The sequence below is a fragment of the Salvelinus namaycush genome, chromosome 33, assembly GCF_016432855.1.
Source record: "Salvelinus namaycush isolate Seneca chromosome 33, SaNama_1.0, whole genome shotgun sequence".
NCBI classification, from domain to species: Eukaryota; Metazoa; Chordata; class Actinopteri; order Salmoniformes; family Salmonidae; genus Salvelinus; species Salvelinus namaycush.
The window spans coordinates 9,669,937-9,689,360 of NC_052339.1; the positions used below are offsets into that span (position 1 = coordinate 9,669,937).

The following is a 19,424-nucleotide window of genomic DNA, read 5'->3' on the forward strand; positions in this document are numbered from 1 at the left end:
AAGGGTGTGGTGCGCTGTGCAAGGGTTACTCAATTCGGGGAGTATGGACGGTGTCACGGAGTGCTTGCTATATCAATTACCTGGAACTTCTGACAGTGTACGTAACTCTCAGGCAGCTCTCACAAGCGTGCTCAATTTGACTGGCGCTTGTTGAGAGATTCCCAAAGGCTGGAGCATCACTTCACGAGCTCAGGGCATGCCCACACCAGCATGCATTTGTATTCTACTTGTGTGCTGCTATAGCCCCTTGCTTTAGCTACCGTCAAGGAGTTCGGTAAATATTTTCATAAAGAAACTGATAAAACACACAGGTGCTAAATTAAGGTGACTTACAAAGATGAGGAGCAAGAGAGTGATTGTGATGTAATGTAGTGTCCACAACCAAATAACTATTGTGGAATCCAAAAAGACAGCATGATGGTGTACTTACTATGTGGACATGATAAAAGAAAGGAACGAGGTGGGTAGATAACTAAATGTCAAAGTAGCAAAGTATTTTTAAACTAAAAATCAGATCTCTTAAATGTTTCGTTCATTTTAGTTCTATTATCTGTACAATAGCCATAATTGATATTGTGCCCATTAGGTCTTGCACATTCCCACGTTCAAGAAGCTTTTGATTGTTTTTTTTGTTGCCTAAAAACCTTTAGGCCTACCCATAGAAAAATAAAAAAACAACTCTGCATCTCTGCGAAGCCTGGCAAGACTGGCCAAAAGGATGTTTAGCATCCCCAGTGGCTCTGCAAGTGTGGAGAGGATATTCTCTGCTGCTGGTTGGCTCTCCAGGCACCATCACATGAGCCTGAAGCCACAGACTGGCCAAACTCGTGTTTCTAAGGCACTAATAAGTCCTTTTTTGTTTAATTTGTATTTAATTATGAGTAAGTCACAGCCTATATGGGCAATGTATAGACTATATAATCATTTAATACAACAAAATGTTGTTTTTTTAAATGGTGAGCTCTTTATGTCCCTACCAGCCTCTTGTGTCACACTCACAAATGCTTCACAATGTATTTCTTTGTAGGCTATAGCCTTGACATAATTTAAATAATATAGCCTAATTATTCCTTTTCTTTGCTTTTTAGGCTACATGTCTGGCTCTTATGCTGTTATATGCTGTTTAATATTACATGTAGCCTATTTGAAATGATGTTGGCTTCTTAGATTTACCTTTTCATGTTATTTCAAATACTTTTCATTCAAATCCATATGGTTTAGTTTCAAAAACAATTGGTAGGTTCAGGTATTCACAAAAATAGATGGGTGTTGGTTAAATTGTGATTTAAATTAATGGAGCGAATTTGGAGTGGGAGTTTTATTTCCTGTGAACTCAAAGCGTTTTTTAGCAGAGTGGTAGGAAATGACATGGAGCACCAGAGCAGTGCACGGGATTTCAAATCAAGTCCATTTTTTAAAGTCACATGCACCGAATACAACAGGACCTTACAGTGAAATGCTTACTTATGAGCCCCTAACCGACAGTGCAGTTTCAAAAAATAAGGATAAGAATAAGAGATAAAAGTAACATGTAATAAAAGAGGAGTAGTAAAAAATAACAACATATACAGGGGGGGGGGTACCGGTACAGAGTCAATGTGCTGCGGCACCGGTTAGTTGAGGTAGTATGTACATGTAGGTAGAGTTAATTAAAGTGACTATGCATAGATGACAACAGAGAATGGCAGTGGTGTGGGGAGGGGGGGGGCAATGTGAATTGTCTGGGTAGCCATTTGACTAGATGTTCAGGAGTCTTATGGCTTGGGGGTAGAAGCTGTTCAGAAGCGTCTTGGACCTGGACTTGGTGCTCCGATACCGCTTGCCGTGTGGTAGCAGAGAGAACAGTCTATGACTAGGGTGGCTGGAGTCTTTGACAATTTTCAGGGCCTGGTATAGAGGTCGTTGATGGCAGGAAGCTTGTCCCCAGTGATGTACTGGGCAATTCGCACTACCTTCTGTAGTGCCCTGTGGTCGGAGGTTGAGCAGTTGCCATGCCAGGCAGTGATGCAACCAGTCAGGATGCTCTCGATGGTGCAGCTGTAGAACCTTTTGAGGATCTGAGGACCCATGCCAAATCTTTTCAGTCTCCTGAGGGGGAATAGGTTTTGTTGTGCCCTCTTCACGACTGTCATGGTGTGCTTGGACCTTGTTAGTTTGTTGGTGATGTGGACACCAAGGAACTTGAAGCTCTCAACCTGCTCCACTGCAATGAGAATGGGGGCATGCTCTGTCCTCTTTTTCCTGTAGTCCACAATCATTTCCTTTGTCTTGATCATGTTGAGGGAGAGGTTGTTGTCCTGGCACCACACGTCCAGGTCTCTGACCTCCTCCCTATAGGCTGTCTCGTTGTAGTCGGTGATCAGGCCTACACTGTTGTGTCATCGGCAAATTAATGATGGTGTTGGAGTCGTGCCTGGCCATGTAGTAATGAGTGTACAGGGAGTACATGAGGGCTGAGCACGACCCCTGAGGGGCCCCTTTGTTGAGGATCAGTGTAACGATCGTCTGTGGTGGTAGAAGGATCGGACCAAAGCGCAGCGTGGTTAGTGTTCATCTTATTTTAATAAATCAAAACTGAACACTACAAATACAAAAAACAACAAACGTGAAAACCGAAACAGTTCTATCTGGTGCAGACACACAAAGACTGAAGACAACCACCCACAAAACACAATAGAACACAGGCTACCTAAATATGTTTCCCAATCAGAGACAATGACTAACACCTGCCTCTGATTGAGAACCATATCAGGCCAAACGAGAAACCCCACATAGAAACAGAAAACATAGATCATACCCACCCAACTCACGCCCTGACCACACTAAAACAAAGAAAATACAAAATAACTATGGTCAGAACGTGACAATCAGTGTGGTAGATGTGTTGTTACCTACCCTTACCACCTGGGGGTGGCCCTTCAGGAAGTCCAGGATCCAGTTGCAGAGGGAGGTTTTTAGTCCCAGGGTACTTAGCTTATTGATGAGAATGGAGGGCACCATGATGTTGAACGCTGAGCTGCATTCAATGAATAGCAGTCTCACATAGGTGTTCCTTTTGTCCAGGTGGGAAAGGGCAGTGTGGAGTGCAATAGAGACTGGATCAGCTGTTGATCTGTTAGGGCGGTATGCAAATTGGAGTGGGTCTAGGGTTTCTGGGATGATGGTGTTGATGTGAGCCATGACCAGCCTTTCAAAGCACTTCATAGCTACAGCCGTGAGTGCTACGGGTCAGTAGTCAATTAGGCAGGTTACCTTAGTGTTCTTGGGCACAGGCACTATGGTGGTCTGCTTAAAACATGTTGGTATAACAGACTCAGACAGGGAGAGGTTGAAAATGTCAGTGAAGACACTTGCTAGTTGGTCAGCGCATGCTCGCAGTACACGTCCTGGTAATCCGTCTGTGTAGACCTTGTGAATGTTGACCTGTCTAAAGGTCTTAGGTCTTACTCACATTGGCTGCGGAGAGCATGATCACACAGTTTTCTGGTACAGCTGGTGCTCTCATGCATGTGTCAGTGTTATTTGCCTTGACGTGAGCATAGAAGTAGTTTAGCTCATCCGGTTGGCTCGTGTCACTGGGCAACTCTCGGCTGTGCTTCCCTTTGTAGTCTGTAATGGTTTGCAGGCCCTGCCACATCCGACGAGGTTCAGAGCCGGTGTAGTACGACTCGATCTTAGTCCTGTATTGAAGCTTTGCCTGTTTGATGGTTCGTCGGAGGGCATTGCGGGATTTCTTATAAGCTTCCGGGTTAGAGTCCTGCTCCTTGAAAGCGGCAGCTCTAGACTTTAGCTCAGGTCAGATGCTGCCTATAATCCATGGTTTCTGGTTGGGGTATGTACATACGGTCACTGTGGGGACGACGTCATCAATGCACTTATTGACGAAGCCAATGACCGATGTGGTGTACTCCTCGATGCAATTGGAGGAATCCCAAACGTATTCCAGTCTGTGCTAGCAAAACAGTCCTGTAGCTTAGCCTCTACTTCATCTGAGCACTTTTTTATTGACCAACCACTCAACTCCTCTTACATGCTCTGCCCCACGTGGTTGTCGGGAGGCATGTGCAGGTCAATTCCGACAACATGATGACAGTGCCATACAGTACATCCAACGGGCAGGGGGGACTCAGTCCCTCCCCCTCCTCACCTTGGCTCGCTCCTTGTTGCTGTTGAGCAGTGCACATTTGCTCTCACTTCAGGCGATGCATGTTCCCATTTGCCTCAACTCAAGCGCAGATCTGCTATCCAGGGGATGGGGTGCTCTTCCACAGGAGTGGAGACTACACCCCTAGGTGGTTGCCCAGATATGGGAGAGGTTCGGCAGTGCCCCATTGGGAACGGATGTTCTGGCGCACCAGTGGCCTCAGACCTTCCTTAACGCGTTTCCGGCAGTGGTTCTGATTCAGCCCATGTTGGAGAGGGTGCGGCGGGAGGGCTTATCATTCATTCTTGTGGCTCCCCGTTGGCCCAAGGTTCCTTGGTTCACAGCGATCATTTGCCTTTTGAGGTGGGGACCAGTGGCAACTCCCAATCATTTAAGTTATTATAACAAATTAACTTTTTACCCAGCATGCACTAAGGCAGGTAGATTTTTTAAATGTTATTGTTTTTAATATCCGTGTTTTTGCATTTACATTGAGTGATTGATTAATCTTATGCTACACAAAGATAAATCATATACATTTGTCTAAACTAATCCAATAATTTTGTCATTATGAATGCAGAAATTCCAGTGGGAAAATTCCTGGAAATCGTCCAACAGGATTATACTTTTTTTATCTGGGAATTTTGGAAAACGTAGTGGAATTTTTTAACCCTACTTGCAGGCCACTGTATTAGGGTAAAGCGAGGCCTCAAAATAAGGCCTTAAGATACACTATATTATCAAAAGTATATGGACACCCCTTTAAATTAGTGGATTAGACTATTTCAGCTACACCCGTTGCTGACAGGTGTATAGAATAGAGCACACAGCCAAGCCATCTCCAAAAACAAACATTGGCACTACAAAAATTCCTTAAAATCTACTTAGGAAAAAAAGTTAATTTGTTATCTGTTAATAAAAAATGTGACTTCTCATTTAGTTTGGAGTCAGTACCACATAAACATTTGAAGTAATATTGACTTTTCATTGACTTTGAGTTCAACTTACTAGAAGTATTTGAGTTAACTAAAGTCGCTGTCCGTACTCCTGCAGATATCTAATTAGCATAAAATAAAATCCCAATAAAAATCTGTCAGTCTAAGCTAGAGATATATGAAAGGTGACAGAGCTAGAGCGGTGTTTGTCAGACCATGAGACATCCCAAAATTGGTCTTCTCACAAAATCATCTGTAGCATTGCTCTAGGATGCCCATAGGCCTCACAATACTCGTATGAAGGTCCCCCAGTACCAGTTGAAAAAATGTATGGGAGTATATATGGAGACTGATTAGTGCCAAAAATAAGGGGTTAAATACATATAAAAAATAACATTAAAAAATATATATTTCTTATATCTCAGATATAGAACAGACACTCAGAACAATTGTTCAAAATTAAGTTTGTTCTAAGTAGTGAATCTGTTATTCAATGCATTTGTATGGGCTATTAGCAGTAAGGTCCAAATTACTTTTTCATCTAATAATATTTTGGGGGATTCTTCAATGGGTCTTAAAATTCAAAATCAAATAGCTAATTAATCATTGGTATGACCTTCTTAAAACAATTACATATAGCTTAGTAGAACCCCACCCCCCCTCCCCCAGCTTAGGCAGGGTTTAGACTCTTATGGGTTAAAAATGCCTTGGGGTTTACAGCGTATGAGCCGTCCTCCTCTTACCAGCCTCCATGGCTTCAGTCACATGAGCTTGTAAACTCATTAGTATCAGTCCTCCAGGGGATTGGGTACACAGTCTTTTATGCTTAAATACCTTGCAGAAACTCTCCCTTTGGCTCTGCAGGATTGGAAGGCTGAAAATTCTTTGTTACACAGAGAGACTTCGCCTCCAAAAAGTTCAACATCAAACAATAGACACTGGGACAATATATTTCAACATCCGAATGTTGGGAATGATGAGAGATGGAATATGGACAATTAATATCATTAAAATGATCAGAAAGATGTTATAACGGAAACATTGTAACTTTAAGAGCTTTCACACTGTATATATGAAACTATTTTTGAAAAGATTGAAATGTGATTTTAGCCTAGTAAATGAGAATTCTGTTTCAGGCAAACGTGTGCCCAGTCAGTAGCCATGCCCAAGTGAGCTCAGAGTTTGTGTCAACATGACAGCCCTCAAAGACAAGAGTGCTTAAAAGGACTTGCTAACAAAATTTACATTAGACCAAAACATGCCAGGTTGCTGCCCGGCGTGTAAAGTGGTCCTAGCTGTACCCTGAATAATCAACCATTGAGACCAGAGAACGTGAGGCCATGGCCCACACGTTGAAATGGTTAAAAAGACTGAACCAAACATTCACAGTCTGCAGCTGTGCATGTAAAGTAGTCTCGGACATTTGACCAAAGACGATAGGGAAGAACAGGTCCTCTCACCACCGCGTGGTACGCCTGAAGTATATATTCTAACGGACACTCCCAGACAGAAGAAGCCTACAACAAAGGACATTGTAACTTCTGGTGGACAACCAGAGACTTTCATCGAACCACCTCCCATAGACGGATCGAGTGGTTTCAAATCAAATCCAATTGTATTGCTCACATACACATGGTTAGCATATGTTAATGCGAGTGTAGCGAAATGCTTGGTGCTTATAGTTCCGACAGTGCATTAATATCTAACAAATAATCTAACATATTCACAATGACAACATTATACACACAAATGTAAAGGGATGAATAAGAATATGTACGTATAAATATAGGGATAAGCGATGGCTGTGCGGTATAGGCAAGATGCAGTAGATGGTGTAGAATACAGTATATACAGTACATATGAGATGAGTAATGTAGGATATGTAGACATCATTAAAGTGCCGTTGTTAAATCCATTTATTAAATGTATTAAAGTGGCCAGAGATTTGAGTCTGTATGTAGGCAGCAGCCACGTTACGTTAGTGATGACTGTTTAACAGTCTGATGGCCTTGAGATAGAAGCTGTTTTTCAGTCTCTCGGTCCCAGCTTTGATGCACCTGTACTGACCTCACCTTCTGGATGATAGCAGGGTGAACAGGCAGTGGCTCTGGTGGTTGTTGTCCTTGATGATCTTTCTGGCCTTCCTGTGACATCGGGTGGTGTAGATGTCCTGGAGGGCAGGTAGTTTGCCCCCGGTGATGCGTTGTGCAGACCCCACTACCCTCTGGAGAGCCTTGCGGTTGTGGGCAGAGCAGTTGCCATACCAGGCAGTGATACAGCCCGACAGGATGCTCTCAATAGTGCATCTGTAAAGGTTTGTGAGTGTTTTAGGTGACAAGCCACATTTCTTCAGCCTCCTGAAGTTGAAGAGGCACTGTTGCACCTTCTTCACCACGCTGTCTGTGTGGGTGGACCATTGCAGTTTGTCCGTGATGTGTACGCCGAGGAACTTAAAACTTTCCACCTTCTCCACTACTGTCCTGTCGATGTGGACTGGGGGATGCTCCCTCCGCTGTTTCCTGCAGTCCACGATCATCTCCTTTGTTTTGTTGACATTGAGTGAGAGGATATTTTCCTGACACCACACTTCGAGGGCCCTCACCTCCTCCCTGTAGGCCATCTCGTCGTTGTTGGTAATCAAGCCTACCACTGTAGTGTCATCTGCAAACTTGATGACTGAGTTGGATGCGTGCATGGCCACGCAGTCATGGGTGAACAGGGAGTAAAGGAGTGGGCTGAGAACGCACCCTTGTGGGGCCCCAGTGTTGAGGATCAGCGGGGTGGAGATGTTGTTTCCTACCCTCACCACCTGGGGGCGGCCTGTCAGGAAGTCCAGGACCCAGTTGCACAGGTCGGGGTACAGACGCAGTGCTGAATGACGAGTTTGAATAAATCAAATGGCCACCGTACTATTACATTGACCCACCCCCCCTCAATTTGTTTTGTACACTGCTGCTACTCGCTGTTTATTATCTATGCATAGTCACCTCACCTTTACCTACATGTACAAATTACCTTTAACATGTACCCCCGCACACTGACTCGGTACCAGTACCCCATGTATATAGCCTTGTTATTGTTATGTTATTGTGGTACTGTTTATAATTTTTACTTTACAATGTAAGAAATAATACATAAAAAAACAGAATACTGCAAAGTTTCCTAAGGACTAGAAGCGCGACAGCCCTCTCTGTCGGTGTCATCTTGCTCAGTAAGCCAGCAACCTTCCCGCTAGCCATGATTGACTGAGATAATGAGTGGACTGGACAAATATATAACTAACATTGCACATGACTAGCTACTAATAGTACACTTTAACTTGAAATGAAAACCACTATCTGACTAAATTAGAAACGTGTAATATCTGAAAATGTAGCTAGACTATCTTACCCACATACATGGATGGACGCTTCTCCCACTCTGTCACGGATGCCATGGTTGCCCTCAGTTTTAAGATGTAATCCGGAGACAGGTGTTTCATACAACAGCCTTCTGGGACTTCTGTTTTTGACACCTTCTGCAAATTTGCAATCAAACGACAGAATGTTCTCCATTTCCTTAGCTATCTGTTAATTTTTGTTTTTTAATTTAATTTTTTACTTTAGTTTATTTGGTTAATATTTTCTTAACTCTCCTTGAACTGCACTGTTGGTTAAGGGCTTGTAAGTAAGCAGTTCACGGTAAGATCTACACTTGTTTTATTCGGCACGTGACTAATAAAGTTTAATTTGATCATTCAAGACTCAAGACCAATCCAATCCAAATCAAGACCAATCCAAACTCATCAATTGGTTATGTCCAGCTCACTTATTATCTCAGCCAATCATGGCTAGCGGGAAGGTTGCTCACTTTTTCTGTGGCTAAACCAACTAGGCTCATAATTTAACAATTGTATTTGTATTTACAGACAGCCCACACGTTTGTTATTAAGGCACATTAAAGTTCACAAGTTCCAGAAGCCATTTCTGCCAAAAAACACATTTTGATTAAAAAAAAGTTTACATTCAAATGGCTCTCCTGTGAAGTAGTGACGTGCAACATATGCCTAGATTCCTGAAATGAGTCACATATTTACTTCCATTAATTCCTTCAACTGGGACCTTCAAATGAGTCTTGTGTGACCCGTGGGCGTCCTAGAGAAAAACCAACATGTTCGTGTTCGCGAGAGACACCTTTCCACAAAGGGGTCATATTAGTTTGTAGGCCAAACCGTTGGAACACTACCGTAGATTTTGTGAGAAGACGAGAAGTTTTTCATGGATGTCTCATAGTCTGACAAACATTGCTCTTGAGCTGTCACCTTTCACAGCATACGCGGAAGTACGACATCAGCGAATGCGGTAGATTGAGACGCATCCAATGCATAAAAGAACAGATATCTCTAGTTTAAACTGACAGATTTTTAAGGGGATTAAAACAAAAATGCTAATTAGATTTCCATGGTGGCACAGATATCGACTTTAGGGGGTAAAAATATATACCAGTCAAATGTTTGGACACACCTACTTTATTTTCGCTATTTTCTACATTGTGGAATAGTGAAGAAATCACAACTCTGAAATAACAAATGGAATCATGTAGTAACCAAAATAGTGTTAAATATATCAAAAATATTTTAGATTCTTCAAAGTAGCCACCCTTTGCCTTGATGACAGCTTTGCACACTCTTGGCATTCACTCAACCAGCTTCACCTGGAATGCTTTTCCAACAGTTTTAAGGAGTTCCCACATATGCTGAGCACTTGTTGGATGCTTTTCCTTCACTCTGCGGTCCAATCATCCCAAACCATCTCAATTGGGTTGCGGTCAGGTGATTGTGGAGGCCATGTCATCTGATGCAGCTCTCCATCAACCTTCTTCTTGGTCAAATACCTCTTACACATCCTAGAGGTGTGTTGGATCATTGTCCTGTAGAAATACGAATGATAGTCCCACTAAGCGCAAACCAGATGGGATTGCATATCACTGCAGAATGCTGTGGTAGCCATGCTGGTTAAGTGTGCCTTGAATTCTACATTAATCACAAACAGTGTCACCAGCAAAACACCATCACAGCTGATGTTGAGATGTGTCTGTTCCTTGAACTCTCTGAAGCATTTATTTGGGCTGCAATCTCTGAGGTTGGTAACTCTAATGAACTTATCCTCTGCAGCAGAGGTAACTCTGGCTCTTCCTTTCCTGTGGCGGTCCTCATGGAAGCCAGTTTCATCATAGAGCTTGAAGAAGAACTTGAAGAAACTTTCAAAGTTCTTGAAATGTTCCTGATTTACTGACCTTCATGTTTAAAAGTAATGATGGACTGTCGTTTCTCTTTGCTTATTTGAGCTGTTCTTGCCATAATATGGACTTGGTCTTTTACCAATTAGGGCTATCTTCTGTTTACCCTACCTTGTCACAACACAACTGACTGGCTCAAATGCATTAAGAAGGAAAGAAATTCCACAAATTAACTTTTAACATGGCACAACTGTTAATTGAAATGCATTCCAGGTGACTACCTCATGAAGCTGGTTGAGAGAATGCCAAGAGTGTGCAAAGTTGTCATCAAGGCAAAGGGTGGCTACTTTAAAGATTCTCAAATGTAAAATATATTTTGATTTGTTTAATAACACTTTTTGGGTTACTACATGATTCCATATGTGTTATTTCAAAGTTTTGATGTCTTCACTATTATTCTACAATGTAGAAAATAGTAAAAATAAAGAAAAACCCTTGAATGAGTAGGTGTGTCCAAATGTTTTACTGGTACTGTTTATGATGCATAAGTCAGCGAAAGAGAGAAGAATTACACAAATCTCATTTCATACCTTTGTGCCAGACTTAAATATAACAAGACTCGTAAAATGCCACCCAACCAAGTGCTTTTAAGAATTAAATTGTGCAATTCAGGCAAAACCCTTATATTTGCAGCAGCTCTCTTGTTGTAGTATTTCAGAGGTATTTCCCTTGAAGCACAATAGTGGATGTTTCATGTACAAATGTGCAAAATAGTTTGAAGGAATATACTGTATATCTGAAAAAAGCTTTCTTCAAAACTTCTAGGTTGGGAAAATACAGATTTTTTAAAATAAAGTTCAAAAGAAAAAGAGTACCTAAACCCATGCAGACATGGCAACATGGTGTCATCCATTGCTTCTCCTCTTTTTTATCCGTGCCTTTCAGGTGATGTATGCAAATGTGACTCAATTTGATACTTTGGGGAATCACAAATTGGGTTTTTATTGCCTCCACCACAGGTTGGTGTACTCCTTTTATCCTAAACAATATGCAGGGAAATGTGTATGCAGAGTGCATATTCTGCATAGTGTGTGTGTGTGTGTGTGTGTGTGTGTGTGTGTGTATTGTTAGTGTATGTATACATATGTTCTGCTTATGAGTGGATTGTAGATATATAGATATCACCAACCGGTGATCAGGTGATCACCACTGCTGCCCTCCCTCCCCTCTGACTGACCATCAGATGCAGGCCATCAGTCCAGTAAAAAAAAAATCTAATTATTATGCTCACTCAGCTGTGCCTCACAAGTAATACAACAAAATGATATTTTACCAGTGTGTTCATGTACCTACATTTTTTAAATATAATTTCAAAATGGTCTGAGAAGAACTACATTGGCAGGGAAATTCAAGCATAGCCAATATCACTGATATTGTATTGGGCCTATAGCATACGGCACAAATTTCATTGCTACAGAACTGTTTCTAATTAGATAATGTTGTATAGGCTTATGTCTTTTAAGTTGTGTTAAAAAAATCAGAGCGGTAGATCCTGGATTGCATTTTGACTCAGAATGTGATCTTGACTCAGAAAAGGTTGGTGACCACTGCAGTAGAGCATTGAAACTGAACTGACTTGCTCCAAATGTGAATAAGGGAATTATAAACAAGACAGGCCCAGATTATGATGTAAATGAGGACATTTCTTTGTTTACGTCGTAAAAACCACAGATTGATGGGCCAGGGATTCCTTTCCATCATATCTCTCCTCTATTGTTTTACCTCCTGTGCTTGATACAGTGTGATGTATTCCGCTCGCTGGGAGGCAACTGCACAAAGCTACCATCCATGGGTGACATCTTTAAGCCACTCACACTGGATTCCCCCACAGTGTAATTTTCTAAATGTTCCTTGACCCATCTCTGGGACACAGTGGGGTATGAGTATAACGGTGTGAAAGGGGAGTGGGGAGTAAGAGGGAGGTTGGAGATGGAGTCTTTATGAGTTCTTGACAGTGTTACTTCAGAATGCTGACCCGCCTACACACAGTCTTAGAATGGATCGCTGCCCGTCCCTAGAGAGGGGTGTGCAAATAGGCCCTTGTTTGAATCTCTCCCCCTCGCTCTACCACCTCTCTCTTTCTCTCTATCCCTCACTCTCTTTCTTTCCTCTCTCATTGCCCCCACAGCAGTGGGTAGAGGGCAGAGAAAACCAGAAGCAGCGGCTCTGCACACAGTTTGGCAGACCCCAAATCAGGGGCTCAGTGAGGTTTGTTGTATGATAAGAGGATCAGGCAGGGTAACGGGTTCAGGGGATAATCATCGGCTTCCCAGTCTACCCATACAGTAACATGCAGGGTGAGGCGTGGAGGGATAAGGACATACGCATGCAGTGTTAGACATCCCTTCTGCAAAAGAAAAGATTACCAGAGACAATAGACAGACGCCACAGTAGAGGAATCCCCAGTCCCAGTAAGAGAAGTATGCACACACACATGCTTAGAGACACACACTCACACTTGCCTGAATATGCACAAGCAGAGGCACATGTACATGCAGGGATACACACACACACACACACACACACACACACACACACACACACACACACACACACACACACACACACACACACACACACACACACACACACACACACACACACACACACCTACACACACACCTACACACTTGCCCAAACTGAGAATGAATGACAGAGGGAGAAAGAACAAATGGCCCATGCATGATACAGCACATCCTTGGGTTGTGCTGGTAAGAGGCTTGTAGTCAGATTAGTGTGTTTGTGGTGCATTTGTCTGCTCGCGTGTTCATTCGCTTCCTCTAGTCTTCCTTTAAGCGTATGTGAGGGAAAATGACTGGACTGCAGATATGTGTAATTGAAATGTACTAAGCCTGGAGGAATGGTATTGTTTAGCGGAAACGTGTGTGTGGCATAAACCATGTTGGCTCCTATCCAGGGGATCCAATTAAATACTGTACAGGACTCATGCTGTCTCTCATTTAGAAACACTCTTTATCCCACAAGCCAACTAGAAGTACAGTAGGATATGACGAGTACCAAACTAGTGCAGCAAAAAATGTGAGGTTCTACTTTCCTCATGAATACTACTAGTATCGCACATTCAAAATGTGCGCCCCAAAAAATAGGGTTCCTCAAGGGTTCTTCGGGAAGGGTGCTTCTATGTAAAAACCATACTAACCCAAATAACCCTTTTAGCCATTAAATGGTTCTTTGTCGTTCAGAAAATGGTTATTTCCTCTTTTAGTGATAATAAAAATGAATGGCAACAGCTCATTAGAACATTGGGGCGTGGTTTGTGCACAGCTCTTTTTGTGGACGAGTGAGTGAGAATGTCTTTCCAGTTTTAACACATTTTTTGTATTTTGCGATATTGACAATGATTATGGCCAGTGACAGTGTTTTGTGAAAGACTGCTGTATGGCCTTATGTTGAGAACTGTTGTGACAATCAGTTCTTCTCAATTCTCTTGTATGGACTCTCACCCTTTTTCAACTTTTCATTGAACATGATAAAACTTAAGGAATTTTAACAATATAATATGGCTAACAGGAGAAAAAAAAGAACCCTTTGTGGTTTTTCAAATGTTTTTTTGTAGAACCTTTGAGATTGTAGAACCATTCTCCATTAATGTTCTATACAGAACCTTTAAAAATGGTTCCTTACAGCACCAAAAAAGGGTTATAACCATAGTGGAACCCTTTTTGGTACTATAGAGAACATTTTATATAGAACCTATTTTATTACTTATTCATATCATCTTAGGAATGGGTTATTTATAGCACCATAAAGGTTCCATTTACAACTGTGTGAGCATGTTTCTTTATAGTACCTTCAAAAAAGGGTTCTATACAGCACCAAAAAGGGATCCGAAGAACCATCATTCATTCTTCCCAAAGAACCCTTATTTGGCCCTATATAGAACCTTTAGTTTTTAATGTGTACAATATTACATTAACCCTACGTCACTGTGAGAGATGCATTTAGCTACACAATAAAATAACAAAGCACTGCAATTTTCAAACACAAAGCACGAAGCACAATGAACAGCAAAACAGCAGTATTGAATTAATAATTTGAAGAATGAACTGAAATGATTCCTTTTCACTTGCCTCCAATTTTTATTTTCAAAGTCAGAACCATTGTCAGTATTAGGCTAGTCTAGTGGACCTTTTATATCCCAGTCAGTCATCATCAATTAAGCACTTAATTTAGCAAAAGCCAGACAGTCTCATTTCTCTATCAGAAATGTAATTACTGGGATTTTTGAACATTAAATTATCAGAGAGCCTCTAAACCATTGGCACTTCTTGGGTCCTGATGAGTTACTACTGGGCTCTAAAAAGGTAATGGTCAAAGCTAAGTGCTAAGACGGCGGCACCATCTTCAGTGGAGAAGAAGTGAAAAGTACGAGCCTGGATTTTCTGCTTGTCACATTGCCACCCATTGAGAACTTCAGAATCAATGGCTTCCAGTAAGCTTTTCAACATTTATTTAAGATCAAAGTCCTTTGAAAGTACAAAACCAACTAAACCCAAAAGTGATGAAAATAAAACGTACATGTGTTTCTGTTAATTTGAATGCACAGTCTTCCTATACTGTGTATCACTGTTAGAAAGAGTGAGCTGATGGATATATAGCATATATATATCATATATATATAGGGACCTTTAATGACATACCATGCTGAAACAGAGAGAACAGTCTTATGCACACACACTAAAAGAAGTGGTTTGAACTGGATGTTACACTAGGAGGTGAGGGGAGTTATTTTGGGCCTTGGTGTGCAAGGCACCCATGGAGGAGGATGAAGAGGAGGATGGCAAAGAAGATGCCACAGATCAGCAGGAGATACAGGTGGCCCAACACAGACATAGCACCTTCACCAAACCTTAAAAGTGTGTGTGTCTGTGTGCGCATGAGTGTGTGCATGAGGGTAAGGAAAGAGAGAGCAAGAGAGAGAGAGAGAGAGAGAGAGAGGAGAGAGGAGAGAGAGAGAGAGAGAGAGAGAGAGAGAGAGAGAGAGAGAGAGAGAGAGAGAGAGAGAGAGAGAGAGAGAGAGAGAGAGAGAGAGAGAGAGAGAGAGAGAGAGAGAGAGAGAGAGAGAGAGAGAGAAAAGGAAATGAAGAAGACTAGGGGAAATGCACTCAGGATGGAGTGGTGGTTTCTCTTTGGTGTTCTGGAGGAGGTGTGAATGTGGGGGTGTAATAGATTAGAGTTGTGTGTCAGGGCTCATCTCGCGGCCAAACCCTGTCCTAGCTGGTGTGAGGAATCTCTCACAGGCACTGATTCCACTCCGCTGTAGGCTCAGCTCGCTGCAGTGTGGACAGCTAGGCAGGACTTCTGCTAGACTGCTAGCTGGCTGGCAGGTCTCTCAGACCAACACCACATCACTGTGTATGCGTCCCAAATTGCACCCTATTCCAGATACAAGCCACTACTTTGGCGAGATCCCTATGTGTCATAGTCAATAGTAGTGTACACGTAAGGGAATAGGGACGCAGCCTCAATACGACACCACATCACTGTGAGAGAGCTGTATAGAGGGAAGAGCAGTGAGAGAGCCAAGGACAATGACCAGTGTGACTGACGGTAGGACAATAAAGTGAGCATCCTCTTTATCTCAGCAGTGTGAGGCCACCAAATTCAATGGAACATCAAGGCACTCTCCCGGGACGTCAATGATCCCCTCACCCACGCTCAATTGACCGGTGATGTCATGGGAGGAGACGGAGGGCTAATGCTAGTCTGACACCCCCATGATGGGGAGAAATTTGTCAAGCTGTCAGTCAGTCAATGGCTGAGTTGACCCTGTGAAAAACACCACCCTAGCTCCAAACAGCTATAGGACCAGCCCTCATCCGCTGACCCATTTATTATACATACTACAATGGCTCAATTGATCTGGGATCAGCAAGAGACCCTGTTCCTTTGCCTTTCCTGCAATTCTTGTTGTTGTTGTTTATGAAAATCACTGTGAAACACACGAGTGGAATTAAAAATGGTGTTGTGATGTGTTGACAGCACTGTTTGGCTGTGATTTTCTCTCATCGAGGCTGAAGTCATGTGAAGCTAAAGGAAGTTAATGCTTCATGAATGACATTGTACTACATACATAATACTAAATGGGATTCATGACTCAGCCACTTCTGAACGATTTAACAGGAAGGATTGCTCAATTTTACACCTGCTTTCATCTTCAGGCTTGTTTGTTTGTTTGTCTGGCAGTTATACAGTTGTGTTGATAATTAGCTGTTGTGATAAAGTGTCATAATGCAACAATTATTCTGTCGAAAAACAGGTTTATATTTATCTCAGGGTGTTAGCATGAGATTGGACCCCCTGGTTAGAGGCCTGGGAGGGGGAGGAAGGGAAGTAAGGAGGTTAGGGAGGGATGGAAGTATGGAGGGAGGTAGGGTAGGGGGAGGTGAGGTGAGGTGAGGAGGGAGGGAGGGAGGGAGGGAGGGAGGGAGGGAGGGAGGGAGGGAGGGAGGGAGGGATAAAGGGGGAAAGAGGTAACAGGGGGACGGAGGTTGTTGAAAGATCTGTTATTGTAATATTGAACTCAACACAAACAAATGGAGAACCTATTAAAAATGTATCATCCTGCTTCCGCTTCCAAAATAAAGCACCAGGGAGTAGCTAGGCTGAGAAATGCCTGCATGAAAAATGTTCATGCGCTCAGGGAGGTAGATCAGAGGGAGAAGCCAAAAGCAGCCCCCAAGTCAAAGCCAAAAATACAGATAAAACATAACGCACTTGACAGTTTACATTATACTGTATGTACTGGTGTTTTTTAAAGGTCTATTATAACAAATGTTGTCACTTGTATTGTGTTTTGAATTCATAATTTTTTAAATCAGAGACTAACAACATATTTTCAAGTTTTGTTGAAATCTTAACATCTTTACCTAAGAGATTATGACGACAGTGCCTTGATTAATTCAAAATTAACAAAGTCCCTTGGATCATAAATAGTGTTCAATTGAAAAACCTTGGGTTTCCTTCATTCAGTATCACCGCCAGTGCAACGAAGGTGCACATTAACATATCAAAGGGCTAAACCAGCCGGTCTAGAATTTAAAGCATGCTCTGTTGTGATGTTGAAGAGCAGCAACACTGACATGAGAGGAAGTCTGTCTGTCTGTCCTCTTTACACATTCCCCTCTGTTGAGAAGGGAGACCATGTGGTTGCGTCTCCAAGGGTACCCTATTCCCTATATTGTGCATTACTTTGGACTAAAACCTGGTTAAAAGTAGTGCTATATATAGGGTAAAGAGTGGCATTTGTAATGCAGCCTACCTCTCTCAGTCAGTGAACGTGCAATAACACGCATTCCTGTCATAATTATACACGTCAGGAATGTGGAACGCTGGAAATGTATTTACCCATAAGACACCAGACCATGGACATTGATAAGTGGGGCATGTTCTAGATAAGGAGGTAAGAGCACACTTCTCTCTTCCCTGACAGCAGACCCCCAGTACGTCCAAAACGACACCTTATCCCCTACATAGTGCATTCATTTTGAACAGAGCACTATAGGCCCTGGTCAATAGTAGTGCACTATAAAGAGAATAGGGCGCCATGTGGGACACAGCCTTGGAGATGTGATTTGATTACAGCTCAAGCATTGACACATTAGCTAGTTCCTCTCATTAACTTAGAGTTTCTCTCATTACCCCTCTTCACCCCATTTTGTTCCCTTTTCACAGCTTTTTAGCGGAAGCCATTAGCAGATACATACCCCGCCAATCTAATAGCAGGGCTATCACTGAAGTCAGACACATTAAAAGAGCGATGAAGCTCTTGACATTCTTCCCAACCCAACCCTGGCAACCCATGGGTAGTCTATGGGATTTATTTGACATGTAATCATCATAGTGTATGAGTTTGTATATTGTGAACAGGGTGTTCAAAATGGCTGCATTTTCTTACTACCTATAGGGTTGCAAATTTACAGTAACTTTCCCAAAATGTACTTGTTTTCTATGAATCCCAGTTGGAAGATTCACAGAATCAGGAGGGAATAAGCATGGAGCCAGAATCTTCCAACCAGGATTCCTGGAAAATCGGGAGATTTTGGGAAAGTTACCAGATTTTTGCAACCCTATTCCTGACCATGTATTGCTGAAAACTGTGGCTGGCCGGGAGTGCGTTTTCCACCTCTGACCTCATTCTCATTTTGTCTCTGCTGTTACGACATTTTAATCCACTGCTTGGCAACCTATACTGTATGACAATGTTTACAAGCCAAAGTGCTGACCTTGGAAAATAACTTTGTGGACGGGACTTGATAAAAATGTGGACTAAGGAAAGTGCAAGCAATTAAACCAGTGCCAGCTGGTATTTTACAGGCTTGGGGAAAGCTACTGCAATTCATTTATGTTCTCTTTCGACATATTTTAAATGATTTGAGTATAGGAACCCATTTACCTTGAATTTGTATATTGGCTTGTAAGATGGTTTTCCCCACTGGATATGGAGGAGGTGCTTTGTGGTGATGCTTTGTGTGTGTGCACGTGCATGCATGCGTGTGTGCTTGTTCTTGCCTGTGTGTGTGCCTTTGTAGATGCGTGTACGCATGAGTGGGTGCTGCGTGTGTTTGTGGATATGGAGTGTAATATCTCTCCAGGTCTCCAGTGAGAGTATGTCTAAAAAGGTCTGCACACCTCTCCTCTCAAGCATGGTGGTGGTAGTGTGATGGTTTGGGGATGCTTTACTGCCTCAGGACCTTGCCTTAATAGAATGGACCATGAATTCTGCTCTGTATCAGAGAATTCTACAGGAGAATGTCAGGCCATCCGTCTGTGAGCTGAAGCTGGAGCGCAGTTGGGTCATGTAGCAAGACAATGATCCAAAATACACAATCAAGTCTACATGAAAATGGTTTAAAAGCAACACATTTTTAGATTGGAATAGCCTAGTCAAAGTCCAGACCTGATCCCAATTGATGTGGCAGGACTTCAAACGAGCAGTTCATGCTTGAAAACCTACAAATTTCGCTGAGTTAAAGCAGTTCTGCATGTAAGAGTGGGCAAAAATTCCTCCACAGCGATGTGAGACTGATCAACAACTACAGGAAGCA

General features: G+C 42.4%; 1 protein-coding gene across 1 annotated transcript in view; it reads left to right on the forward strand.

Annotated features, from left to right (window-relative positions):
- LOC120027655 (cadherin-12-like) overlaps positions 1 to 19,424 on the forward strand; it is a 115,639-nt gene that overhangs the window by 52,673 nt on the left and 43,542 nt on the right. The window lies entirely within an intron of this gene.